Below are 14,835 nucleotides of genomic sequence, written 5' to 3' on the forward strand. Positions count from 1 at the left end.
AATTAACCCTGGAGTGGCACCCTCATGCACGTGCCTGTACCCATTCTGAGCCTGCATGCTCTCTAGTATGATTATTTGTTTAAAAAGTGCCTAATACCACAAACCACATATCACAGGGTTTTATACTGGATTAAAGGGCATGCAGATATGATTCCTCATTCTGAAAGTGCACATTCATAATTTATATTAGTTAAAGCATTAGTTTATTAGCATGGCCATATTTACATCATGCATGTCTCTTAAAAACTCTGAAATCAGTGTTTAAACTTGAATAGCAGTGTTCCACAAACTTCCCAGAAAAGCATTATATTGTGCATTTATTAATTACATTATATAGTTTGCCTCTGCTCTGGGCTGTCCCACAAACACCCAGGCGAAGTATCACCAAATGGTCTCATTTCACGTGGTTCAGCCGTAGGACATCCTTTGCCTTATCTACTAAACTACACCAAACAACACCACAAACAAAAATGTCACTGAATGCATATATATTTACTTTTTTTGTTTGAACTAATTAATACCTGTCCCAAATTTGAAAATACCTCCATGAATTTGTATTTCAGGCACTAAGTTTGATTTCACCTAACCAACTAGTATACTACATATTTTGAAATAAAGAAATAAATCTTTAAGTAGTTAATGTAATCATACACATACAGAACCTTCTTAATAAACACAATAGTATCTATTCACCTTTTGTACCTTCACCATCCTGTCGTAATCCTTGTGTGTTGGCGGGACGCTCATTCTCTCGATCACATTCCCTTAATGCCTGATTCGCAGACTCTGTCATTTCTAGGCATCTTGCTCGCATCCTGTCTGCTTTTATACTTCCCATCTTTGAAGGAGACTCTCAGCATTCTTCCTATGCCTGTAATTGTCTTCTGTGTCTCACATTTGTACTTCCTTTATTGATCGCATCACCAAAGATAAGCTAACCAATCACACCAAAGCCAAACTGACTGATCAGATTGCGCTGAGGAACCGGACAAACACTCAGATCTTTGTGTTTTATTACAGAGTAGATAGCTCATAAAAATGCTTGCAAAACTATGTCCAGCACAGCAAGATGATCATCGCAATGCAATGTTTGAAAAATAATCTCACAATCCATTTACAGTAATTTACTTGAAACCTCTTAAATGCAAGGTGGTGTTGTAATTGAACTTTTATGTATTGTAAATTCATGGTACAATGCATTATTGTAACATTTTGATATAAAAATTACAGCATTTTTTGACAGTTTATGAATATTCTTTACCCATTTTCTATTGGCATGGCCAGATTCTACAGTCTAGAATCCAATAGCCTTCTCCTCGATGTGTCCTTGATGGTCTGATGTATGTGTGTCAGAGGGACTCACTTTTTATAGGTTTGTACATCAGCTATCTACTACTAAGGACATGCCTTCAGCTGTCCCCTTTCAAGTATGGATTTTATCAGTTTACATTATCTGAGAGGAATCATAAAAAAAAAAATAAGGACATTACAATATTCAGTATTAGTTCATCACTTACTGCTGTAAGTTCTCAAGGGATCATTTCAATCTCATTTTGTTTGATATTTCAGTGGCCGATTTGCAATGGTAATGGAATGCATTTGTACTGGTTGACTTTCCTAATAAAGAAATAATAATAATAATAATTCATTACATTTATATAGCGCTTTTCTCAGTACTCAAAGAGTTGTCTACACAGGGAGGAACTGGGAAGCGAACCCACAATCTTCCACAGTCTCCTTACTGCAAAGCAGCAGTATAATTTCAGCTTGACAAGAGCAAGCTTGACTGATAGCTAAGAAATCTTTCCATTCTCAATGGTCCTAATTCTATGAAGGAGTGTATAGGCCAAGGGCTCAAACTGAAGCTCACAAAGAGCTAATACTTTCTTCTTTTATGGTTGTTCACCATTAATTAGAAATTTAAATTGTTATTTATTGTTTTTACTCCGGTAACAAGGTGTTCCTGCTTCCATTATGCCAAGTTAGAAGTTCATATTTAACTTATGTGGAAAAATCAACAAAATGTTTTATAAGCTGAAATATATGTATACATCTCTTTTGTTCTCATTTTCTAAATACTATATTGAAGCACCTACTTTTTAACAAACACACAGGTGCAAATTCAAAATATATGGCTTGGCAATTTATTTTGAAATGATTGAGAAACATGAAGTAATTAGTGACTTAAGTGAAATTAACTTAGACTAAACTAAACATTTAAATTCTACTTGAACAACTCACTAATTGTTCATTTAAGTGGACTTATGTCCCCACAATTAATAACTTATAAGTTTACAGATAGAGTTAGAAGTAATTTGTTTGAGAAATTGGCTATAAATGAAAATACGCAGCCACAACAGGTCTCTGAAGACCTCTGAAATTAGCAAAACTTGTTAACAAGCTCCTTACACTTTGTATTTTACATACCATTTGTTCAACAATGTTATATCTCTCTATTATAAAAAGAAATCCTGTCCCCTGTCCTGTTGTCTACAATACATGATCTTCTCGGAAGATAATTTAAAGACCTGAGAGATGAAAGAGACCTGCCACGGGAACATAGAATGAGAGTCTTGCAAGACACACCCTACTTACAAGCAATATCAAAAAAAAACAAATCAGTAGTGTAAAGGCAGTCATGCAGCACACACAGCTCCAGGGCTCTCAGTGCATATAAAGTGTATAAGGTCAATACGGTAGAAATGAATAGGGTAGAAATGAAACGTCGACGATTAAACGAAGAAGAAAGAAAAGCGTGGGGAAAAGTGACCCTAAACACATGCAGAGCAGGTTAGAGACTATGAAACCAGTGAAATTAGAAAGGCTCAAAAAAAAACAAAAAACGGCGCTATACACATGTGGAGAAAGCTGCGACAGCAGCTACCCCAACCGAACGTGAGCAGCGTTATACTACCTGCAAGAAAGAATTCAACCACGCCCGTGGCCAGAAATAAAAGACAGGTATTGCTTTTACAGCGTCACGCGAGACCAGGCAGTGAGCCATCATTTAAAACAAGTCAACAGACCTCTAAGCTAGCAGTTGTTAGATTGCTTTTGGCAGGCAAGCATCATGTGTTCCCAGCTCTTAAAACAATGACATGCGACAGGCAGAAGAGGCAGCTAGCAAGCAGCAAAAAGACAGCAAATGATCCAAAGGCATATCCTTAGAATACGTTCAGCCGCAACACCCTTCAAAACACGAGCAGTATTATATGTCTGGGAAGAAAGAGATGGAACCTCACGGGGGGCAGGAAATAAAGAAACAAGTTTTTAAAGTAAAAGTGAAAATAATGCATATTTAACAATTCACAAGAAAATAACAATCTCTTTAAATGGTAGATTGCCTGCCTAAGGTAAAGTCATCCCTGATGAATGGGGATGTGGGAATGAGGGGTCCTTTCATCGGATTAGCGCTATTTCAGATGTGGAATGGCAAAATGGGGGAGGCAGGACTTAAAACAAATCCAAATCATATTATGTGATATCATCTAATGTGAAATTCTACTCCGTACTTCTAGAATTTTTATTTTTATACTGTATTGAGGATTTATTCTGTTCTATGTATTGTACTGTACGGCTCAGAATTAAAAGACAATGAGTAAAATGACAAAGTGGAACTTCAAAATGACGTTTATAAACATGGACGCTAAACACATGCAGAGCAGGTTAGAGACTATGAAACCAGGGAAATTAGAAAGGCTCAAAAAAAAAAAAAACGGCACTATACACATGTGGAGAAAGTTAAAGGATATGAAAGTAGGAAAATTAGAAAATATAAAAAAAGAAAGTAAAGATCGCAGTAGGGCAAACAAGAAACTGCCTCATTTAACTATGCACCAGTCTAACTTTGGTTTTGCACAATAATTACTACATTATTGCACCCTTAACACTTAATTCTACTTTATTCACATAATTTTACTTATTTATTATGTTCTACTATACTGTTATCTTTCAATCTATGACTTTTTGTTAATTTAACTGATATTCTTCTAACTATGCACAAATTTTGATAAGCGAATCAGGATGCATTTCATTGCGTGTTGTCCTGTATAACTATGCATGTGACAAATAAAGAATCTTGAGAATTTCACAAACGGAGTTTACCACACATGCATTTATTGGTTACTTTGTTCATGTATATATATGTATCTGTCTGCTTATTTAAAAAGCTACATTTACCCCAGGAGTCAAAAACGTTCTGTCTAGTCCTTGTACAAAAACCTAGGCAAAAGCTGGGGTATCACCTTGGTAACCCCATGTACTTTTGGAATTTTGAGAGGAAAATAGCACGACTTTACAGACAGGAGTCCAATGCAGAACTCTACTTACTTTTTTACTTTGTAAAAAAAAAATTATTAACTGCTGATGATGTAGATCGTTTTGTCTGTGCTGAAATTCCAAACAGAGAAACCTATCCTGACCTCATTAAAATGATTCAGCATATTGGGACTCGCAAGATTACTAATATTGTTTTTACAAAAGTTCTGAAATAAAAGTGAAACTAATGAAATAGCAACAATTCAAAGAAAAAAAAATCTTAAAAGTGTTTATCCGTAAAACCAAACACGGGGGTTGGCGAGCGAAGCGAGCAGGTTGTGAAGTCCCCTAGTAATTTAAATAAAGGAGACAAAATAGATAGGACTGACAGAAGGGCAGTTCACTTATTGTCACATCAAGATAAAGAGCTCATCCTGAGAGGTCACTGCAGGCCATTTTTATAATTAAAAAGAGGGCATCCAGTCTGCTAACTGAGACAAGCAGCTGGCACTGGACTTAAAAATAAAACGCAAGGCTTTTATGTTGCATTAAAGGAGAAGCCCATGCTAAGAGAATTCTGTCTGTGTTTGGTGACCAAATAATTGGCCCTGTCAGGTCTGGTATGAGAAATACAGTCAATAACTCAATATTTTGGTTTGGTGAGCACCTCCTAAAATATTATGTATGTTTGATTGATTTGAACACATATTGTGAAATGTACATTATAACAGATTTAAAATATCAATAGACTTAAGTCCTATTTTAAAGTTAAAAATATATTCAATAGCTTGTTCTTGCCTATACTAAATCATTTCAATTTTTATTTTGCTCCTGACATTTACAGTACATGATCACAGCTCTGTACACATTTATAAATACTGTTATAACATTACATGTATATAATATAGTGGAACATTTTACATCAGTTTTACAGTTTTCCTTTAACCTATCATCAAGCTGCAATTTTGTTATAATAAATCATAGCTGTTATCTTAAATAACCTCATTAAAAGATTCTTGTATATTTTAAGGTTTATTTCCAGTTTCTTTTAACTATCTATATTAAGAAAATTTTTAACTTGAAAAAATACAAAGTCTGCGGTGGGTTGGCACCCTGTCCAGGATTGGTTCCTGCCTTGTGCCCTGTGTTGGCTGGGATTGGCTCCAGCAGACCCCCGTGACCCTGTGTTTGGATTCAGCAGGTTGGAAAATGGATGGATGGATGAAAAATACAAAGTTGGAAGTTAGAAATCCATGTAAGAGCAAAGCAACACAACAGTCAATAACAAATCTATAGTACTTCCTCTGTCCTTGTTGATTTGGTACATTTTCATTCATTAAGAATACAAAAGTTATGCACCGATCAGACCAATCATTAAAACCACTCATGGAATATTGTGCAGGTCTCTCTTGTACCACTAAAACAACTCTGACCCATTGAAACATGGACTCCTCAAAATCTCTGAAAGTGTCTTGTGGTGTCTGGCACCAAGATATTAGCAGACCATTTAAGTCCTGTAAGTTACAAGGTGGGCCCTTCATGGATCAAACTTGTTTTTCCAGCACATCTCACAGATCAGACTGAGATCTGAGGAATGTGGAGGCGAAGCCAAAACCCTTTGTCAAGTTCCTCAAACCATTCCTGAACAATTCTTGCAGTGCAGCAGGGCGCATTATTCTGTTGAAAGAGGCCAATATCATTATTGCCATTAAGTGCTCTGCATCAACCTTTAGGGAATGTAGGTGGTACGTGTCAAAGTAACATCCACATGAATGCCTGGACCCAAGGTTTCCCAGCACAACATTGCCCAGAGCATCACACTTCCTCTGCTGACTTGCCTTGTTTCCATAGTGCAACCTGCTTCCATCTCTTCCTGAGGTACACACACCTGGCCATCCATATGATCTAAAAGGAAACATGCTTCATCAGACCAACTTCTTCTTTTACTCAGTGGTCCAGCTCTGACACTCACATGCTCATTGTAGGTGCTTTTGGTGGTGAGTAAGGGTCAGTACGAGCTCTCTGACTTGCCTGTGGCTACATGGTCTAGTACACAGCCAGCTGTGATGCACTTTTTGTTCTGACACCTTTCTTTCATGGCTGACTTCGAATTTTTTCAGCAATCTGTGCTATAGTAGCTGTTTTGTGGAATCGGACCAGATGGGCTACCTTCGCTCCCCACATGTAACAGTGAGCCTTGGGTGCCCATGAAATTGTCATTGGTTCAACAGTTGTCCTTCCTTGGGCCACTTTTGATAGGTACTAACAACTCCATACCAGGAAAACCCCACAAGACCACCCATTTTGAAAATGCTCTGATCCAGGCATCTATCCATCCATCCATTATCCAACCCGCTATATCCTAACTACAGGGTCACGAGGGTCTGCTGGAGCCAATCCCAGCCAACACAGGGTGCAAGACAGGAGACAAACCCCGGGCAGGGCGCCAGCCCACCGCAGTCCAGGCATCTAGCCATTACAATTTGGTCCTAGTCAAAGTTGCTTAGATCCTTATGCTTGACCATTTTTCCTGCTTCCAACACATCATCTTCAAGAACTGACTATTCACTTGCTGCTTAATATATCTCACACCTTCACATGTGCCAGCCTAACAAGATAATCAATGTTATTCACTTCATATGTCAGTTGTTTTAAGGTTGTGGCTGATTATTGTATTCCGACAGTGATAGCACTGCTGCCTTGTGACAGAGAGTCTGGATTTCAAGTCCCAGTGCATGATGCTGGCATGTTCTCCATTTGTCCACATGGGTTTCTTCTGGGTCCGCTTTCCTTCTAAAGTCCAAAGACATGTAGGTTATGTGAATCAGTGTTACTAAGTCAGCATGTGCATGTGTGTGAGTGTGTTCACCATGTGATTGTTCCTGCCTTGCCTCCAATACTTGCTGCAATATGCCCTAGCTTCCACGGGGCCCTACTCAGGATAAGTCATATTTCCACCCTGAAGTAGAGGTTCAGTTTGCATGAAACCAGCCTGATAAATAGGAATGGCCAGTTCTGCATGTTTGGTACACTGACAAGTGCTACTAAAGAGTCAAGCATAAAATAAAGACGTTCAGACAGGGACAGATCCTGGTGACTTTGGGAAGCTTGATTTCTCAATACAGAACACTAAGAATGGCTCAGCAATGTAAATTTCATTAAATTCTACACTTAAGTGCAACGGACAAAACACTGGTCTTTATGAAGCTAAATGCTCAGCAAAACACATAATCATACATTAATATGTCATTACCTTCCTTACTTCAAAGTGTAAAGTAATGTGGAAACAATCAAGCCCACAGAATCATTTAAAACGAATATAGCTGCCTTAAATAAGAAGTGGGCATTATGTAACTGTGTTTATTTGGAATAGGAGGATAGCTTAATCTTACTGAAGTATATGTTTTGTACATGCAACAGATAAACAGTTTGTGGTAGTTCTAGTTCTAGGATGTGTTACAATATCTATTACTTATAAAGCAGAAGAAATGCAGATAGAAAATTAAAATTGCAGTGTTACCAGAAACTTTTAACTAGGGTTTTTGCAGAAAAATTCAGAATAGAGAACACTTTGTTCCAGTCCCTGCTGTTGGGAAGGGAAGAGAAACCCATATTAGACATCAGACTCGTTAAAATGCAAGTTTGAAAAGAGCTGCAGGCATTAAAATGGGATAAGTCTGGGACTACTTGGTCAGAACATTGCACCCTTGGGGAAGTTGCAGAATTGATATGCTTGCCCCTGGCAAGAATTTATAATAAATTGATGCACATAGAGAAAGTCCCCAGTGAATTACTTTTCAATTAAAAAAAAAACCAGTTAAGTGTGACATAGGTCGCCAAAAGATAATGAAGAAGCTGACAAGGGCTGAATTAGACAGTTGCAGAATCCACAAGTCAATGGCTTTGTTGATATAAACCACCACGACTAATGTTTTGAATTATATGAGGAACCATTATGTCCAGTGTTAGTCTGGCTTTTGAAGGATGGTTTTCTGAATTGATCTATTCATCTTCTTGTAGCCATATATACAAGAATTTAGATAGGATACCATTTTCAGATGATGATTCAGAAACTATAGATGAATTTAGATGAATCATACAATAGCATTTATTTGCATTAAAAACTAAATATTATTTAAAAACTAGTGTACAGGGGATTTGTATATCGGTTGCTTGTGTTTGTAGGAATATATATATGGAAACTGCCAACCAATGTAAACAGAACTGCAATATTCCAACTATAGATCGTGGGATTTACTAATAGCTTCCATTGTTTTACCAGTGCTGCCATATTCTGTTCAATCTAAACCCACTGTAAGATTAATCTTTCAACTTATTTCTTTGAAACTGTTACAGTGTGCAGGGAGAAAAAACACAGTCATACTTTTAAAGAATAAAACACGGTTATCATAAAACATAACCACACAATTTAACTTGTACTTGGTGCTCTTGGTGCCTTTATAATGTCAAACTGTGAAAGAATTTGTCTTTTGCTTATGGAGTAGAAATTTCCATCTTCCTAGGAATATAAGCTCATAAAAAACTCAAAGTTTAAAGTTTTTCATAAATGATTTTATGGAAATGTAGATTTCTTCCATTGCCCAATACTTTGAAGACTGTCTTTATCCTGTCACAATCCAACTGGACAAATAAAAAAGGATAAATAATTTCTGTTAAATTGACTGGATTGCTGATATGACTGCCAAAAGACAACACATTCAATTCCAGCACCTGATTTCAGGAAAATTTTATATTTTACTCCCAGATCTAATAACAAACTTCTACAAAGTAAAGTTATAAAAGCTTGAATAGAAATTATTTTTTAGGTATAGCAAAGTATTTGTTAACACAGAAAATGAAAAGGGAGATGAAGAAAGAAAGACAGAGGCAGTATTCATATCATACACCATTCCAAGTCATACAAGAGTGCATCAGGGAATAGAATTCATCTACATGGGAGCTTTTGAAATGAGGTGAAATGCAAATCTGGGCTCCTTCATGAGTCTTTAGTAACAATTGTCATGCTGCCTTTATCACACTTTGTTAATTAATTGGATGGAAGAAGCACTAGTTATTACCCGAGGCTATGCAGGAATTTTGCTTAAGAAACCATTTTGCTAAAATGTGTTGAAAGTATCTAAAGGGATCATCACCTTATGCACCATTATTTATGTCAGTAATTCACAATTTTTTCTTAACGTTAAATCTTCTTTCAGGGATATTTTAGCCTTTGGGTGGTAGTGGAGAGCAGGTAGTCAGTCTCTTTTCTCATTGTTGTGTGTTCTGCTATTGCACCTTTTTGATGGATTTTCTGATGTAGTTGCCTGGTGGGTAGGATTAAGTGCCGATACCAACTCAAAGGTTACATTTTTCTGTTATTCAGTGATTCAACATTTCAATCAACATGCTGTTACAAAAATCATTGCTAGAACTAGAATATTACCACACAACTCCTGCTGATAAGTCATTACATTGGCTCCCACTTAAACTTAGGGCTGATTTCAAAATCCTCCTACTTATGTATAAAGCTTTAAGTGGCCAAGGGACTACTTACCTAGCTGAATTCCAAACAAACTGGAGCATGCAGTAAGATGACAGCCTACTAAAGATTCCAAGCATTAACAAAATAATATTGGGAGATCTAGCTTTAGGCTACAAGGCCCCAGATCTGTGGAACAACCTGCCTGCTTGTCTCAGAATTTAAATGCAGTCTAAAGTTTCGTTTGTTAAAAATGCAATCAAATTCAACTTTTGTAATGGTGAATTCATGACCTGATTTCAGTTTTAATACAAAAACTATATGATTCATGGTAGATGAGAAAATATTGCCTACTAAAAACAAACATTGCACCAGCCAAACAATACCAGAAGTATACAGTTAACATCTACAGTTGGAATCGCAACCCATTGTTGAATGTCCCTAGACACATGTTAGGTGTTTGAAACTGTATTCCTTTATTTAACATCTTTTACCTTTACTTGTTATAATTATGTTTATAGTTATAATTTTCATTTTACTTTTGTTTACTAGAGACGATCATGGAACAGGAAACACAGGTTGTGCAGACCCCAAACTCAAATCATGCACCTCCAGTCATTAGTATACTCAGTTTAGTTTTGCCCTTTGCATATATACTACCCCTGAGAAATGGTTTGCTATGGGTTACTCCAATGTTCCTGTAATTCCCACATGTTTTGGTAATGTCCCTCTGTTACCCACTATTGGATTTTTGTTTAAAACTCTTTCATCAATTCACTCTGTCCATATTCTTTACTCTCCCCACATTTTCCTTTTCCTGGTCCTATTTCCTTATATCTCTCTTAATATAATGCAGAAACGATAGTTTTTCTTGGGTACAATAACCACAAATCTCACACTGGTCTCTTGCTGGGAAGCCTCCCTTTTTTTCCTGTTGGTTCTTGCTAATGTTCTTTCTATAACCTGATTCTTTTACGGGTTTTGATATTGAGAATCAATAGAGCACCTAACCCCAGTACGGGGATTTATTTTTCAGCTGTCAGTTTTGACAGTGACTGGCTGTCAGTGGTGCCAGGAGCTTATCCTCCTTATTGTCTTTTTGTCTGTCTGGCTATGGAATGCCACCCTCTTGTATTTGTCACGCACGTTCCATGTAGTGATTTACCCAGATTTGTATATTACTGTACCTCTCAGTGTTGGAGGGGGGTTGTTTTTTATTTGAATTGCAAATATTCTCATTCTTTGTATATTTCATTTATTTTCTTCAATAAAAATCTGACAAGAAACAGTGACATTTCTTGTGTAAGTATACTATATCTATACTAATAAAAGGCAAAGCCCTCATTGACTCACTCACTGACTGACTGACTCACTCACTCACTCACTCACTCATCACTAATTGTCCAACTTCCCGTGTAGGTGGAAGGCTGAAATTTGGCAGGCTCATTCCTTACAGCTTACTTACAAAGGTTAGGCAGGTTTCATTTCGAAATTCTACGTGTAATGGTCATAACTGGAACCTCTTTTTTGTCCATATATTGTAATGGAAGAGACGGAGTCACGTATCGCGTCATCACGCCTCCTACGTAATCACGTGAACTGAAAACAAGGAAGAGATTTACAGCACGACTCAAACGCGGGAACAAAGGTAAATGACGTTAATTGCTGAGTGTCTTTTAATACTGTGTAAGCATACATATTAACACATGTGCAATTAAACGTGTACATTTACGGGGTGATTTCTCAGGCTTAAAAGCTCGCCTTTTATTAAAAAGGTAAATGCAAACTGTTTTCATTCTGAAGGGCACAAACCACGTTAAATTTCAGCCGTTAAACGCGCAAAAATGTCGGTACACCAGATAAATAAGCGCAACATATTATCAGTTGTATTGTATGCTTACAATACATATAGAAATGTGTTAATCGTTAACTAATAGTATGGGATGGAGTTTTTCGACTCTCGCCTTGATTTAAACGATTGCAAGTCTTGGTGGGTTTGCGTAGCTTATTGTCAATATCTTTACACCTCTTTTTAAGACTTATTGACTGAAACGGGCTTTCACGAAAAAAGTTAGGGATTTGCTACAGGATACACCCTCCACAAGTTAAGGAAGTAAAAATAAAGGAATATATTTCTGTTTTATTTAAACCTTTTAAGTTCGTATGCATAGCCCCATTTGGCTGTTTTAGTTTTTTTTTTTTCTTTCTTCAGTAATATTTAATCTCCTTAAAGAAAAACAACATATGCATTTTACTTTTTTTGTATCTCTTTAGTAATATTTTAGTATAAAAGGATAACCAGTATTAACACATGTGCAATTAAATGTTTGCATTTACGGGGTGATTTCTCAGGCTTAAAAGCTCGCCTTTTATTAAAAAGGTAAATGCAAACTGTTTTCATTCTGAAGGGCACAAACCACGTTGGATTTCAGCCGTTAAACGCGCAAAAAATGTCGGTACACCAGATAAATAAGCGCAACATATTATCAGTTGTATGCTTACAATACATATAGAAATGTGTTAATTGTTAACTAATAGTATGGGATGGTGTTTTTCGACTCGTGCCTTGATTTAAACGATTCCATGTGTTGGTGGGTTTGTGTAGCTTATTGTCAATATCTTTACACCTGTTTTTAAGACTTATTGACTGAAACGGGCTTTCACGAAAAAAGTTAGGGCTTTGCTACAGGATACACCCTCCACAAGTTAAGGAAGTAAAAATAAAGGTATATATTTCTGTTTTATTTAAACCTTTTAAATTCGTATGCATAGCCCCATTTGGCTGTTTTAGTTTTTTTTTTCTTTCTTCAGTAATATTTAATCTCCTTAAAGAAAAACAACATATGCATTTTACTTTTTTTGTATCTCTTTAGTAATATTTTAGTGTAAAAGGATAACCAGTATTTAAACCTTTTATGTTACTTTATAAAATTATTTTACACAATGTTGAAAAATTAATAAGAAAGCTACATATTTTGGCAGCTGCTGCTTTAATTTTCAATGAAATGAAAAAAGCTCTCCAAGAGAAAACCTCAATGAAGGAGAAACCCTCATTTATAAAGGTTTGCTGCAGATGACTTAACTGAAAATAAATGAATAGTTCCTATGTGTATAATACATATTTATCTATTTGACTTATGCCTTTATTCCAGCAACTTGCAACATCTGAGGTACAATTTGTTACATTACTTTTGTTTTTTGCAGCACAGGCAGGTGAAGTGACTTCCTCAGGGTCACACAGTGGTGTCAGTACCAGGATTTGAACTGACAAGCTCCGAGTTTGCTGAAATATTACTGAAGAAAGAAAAAAACCGAAAACGGGCAAATGGGGCTATGCATACAAATGTCCATCCATCCATTATCCAACCCACTATATCCTAAATACAGGAGTCAATCCCTGCCAACATAGGGCGCAAGGCAGGAAACAAACCTCGGGCAAGGTGCCAGCCCACAGCAGGGCGCACACACCCACACACCACGGACAATTTAGAATCGCCAATGCACCTAACCTGCATGTCTTTGGACTGTGGGAGGAAACCGGAGTACCCGGAGGAAACCCAGACAGACACGGGGAAAACATTCAAACTTCACGCAGGGAAATGAACCCGGGTCTCCTAACTGGTACCTTTCACTGCGCCACCATACCGCCCGCATACAAACTTAAAAGATTTAAATAAAACAGAAATATACAGTATACCTTTATTTTTACTTCCTTATCTTGTGGAGGGTGTATCCTGTAGCACAGCCCTAACTTTTTTCATGAAAGCTCCTTTCAGTCAATAAGCCTTAAAAACAGGTGTAAAGCTAAACTTGCAGCACCGCTATTCAATTACACTTGCCTAACGCCTCTCCTAAGGGGAGATACTGTGGGATCTGGGCATCCGTCAAAGCACCAATCACAGGCCCGATTAGAAAGCGGGAAGCTGTGATTTGTCGTCTCCCTCCCATGTAACAATCACAGCCCGTGTTACAACGCACTATGTATGTATGTGTATATGTATATATGTGTATGCGTGTGTGTATGTATGTGTGTATATGTATGTGTATATATATGTTGATATGTGTGTATATATATATATATATATATATATCTATACTAATAAAAGGCAAAGCCCTCACTGACTCACTGACTGACTGACTGACTGATTGACTGACTGACTGACTGACTCATCACTAATTCTGCAACTTCCCGTGTAGGTGGAAGGCTGAAATTTGGCAGGCTGATTCCTTACAGCTTACTTACAAAAGTTAGGCAGGTTTCATTTCGAAATTCAACGCGTAATGGTCATAACTGGAACCTCTTTTTTCACAATATACTGTAATGGACGGCAGCTCGATGGCCGTGGGAGGAGGAGTTGAGTGTCACGTCATCACGCCTCCCACGTAATCACGTGAAAAGACTGTGAACACAGTAGGGACAAATGAAGGAGGAGCCGCAAACAGCGAAGAACAAAAAATTCATTACACAATTGAGAAGGGAGCGAGTGAAGCATACAAGCATGTTCATAAGGGAAACAAAGCACAGTGTAAAATGTAAGTTTAAATTAAGTTTATAGAAACGCTCCCGCTGCGGATTGCAATAACATATTCGCGAGATAAAAGTTTAATGAGAAGACACGAGGTATAAACGAACCACACGCCGTAGGGGCAACAGTTTCAACCATTCTATGATCTGCCTCTCGCAACTGAAAGACGGCACATGGCGGATGTTAGCCCACTTGCTGACCGCAACGTTAGGGGCTTCAACTCTGGCGCTGACGATATTCGATTCTCGAGAGGGGATGCAGTGAGTGTGTATGCCTGATGAGCCCAGAATTAAGGAGAAACACGTGTCGCATACTCTTTGCATTATTTGAAAGTAAACTATTAAAACCATTCTATGATCAGCTTCTGGGAACAGAAAGAGGGCACGTGGCGGATGTAAGGCGACTTCCTGACCAACCACAAGCGTAACCTGGCAGGTAACCATCCATACAGTCAGATTGTGATTCAGAAAACGAATGCCATGAATTTAATTACCACGATCTACATACTGTCAAATAAACGAAACACACGCCGTAGTGGGACAGCTGTGAAAAGCGAGGTTCACAAAAAAACAT

The sequence above is a fragment of the Erpetoichthys calabaricus genome, chromosome 4 (assembly GCF_900747795.2).
Source record: "Erpetoichthys calabaricus chromosome 4, fErpCal1.3, whole genome shotgun sequence".
Classification (NCBI taxonomy): domain Eukaryota; kingdom Metazoa; phylum Chordata; class Cladistia; order Polypteriformes; family Polypteridae; genus Erpetoichthys; species Erpetoichthys calabaricus.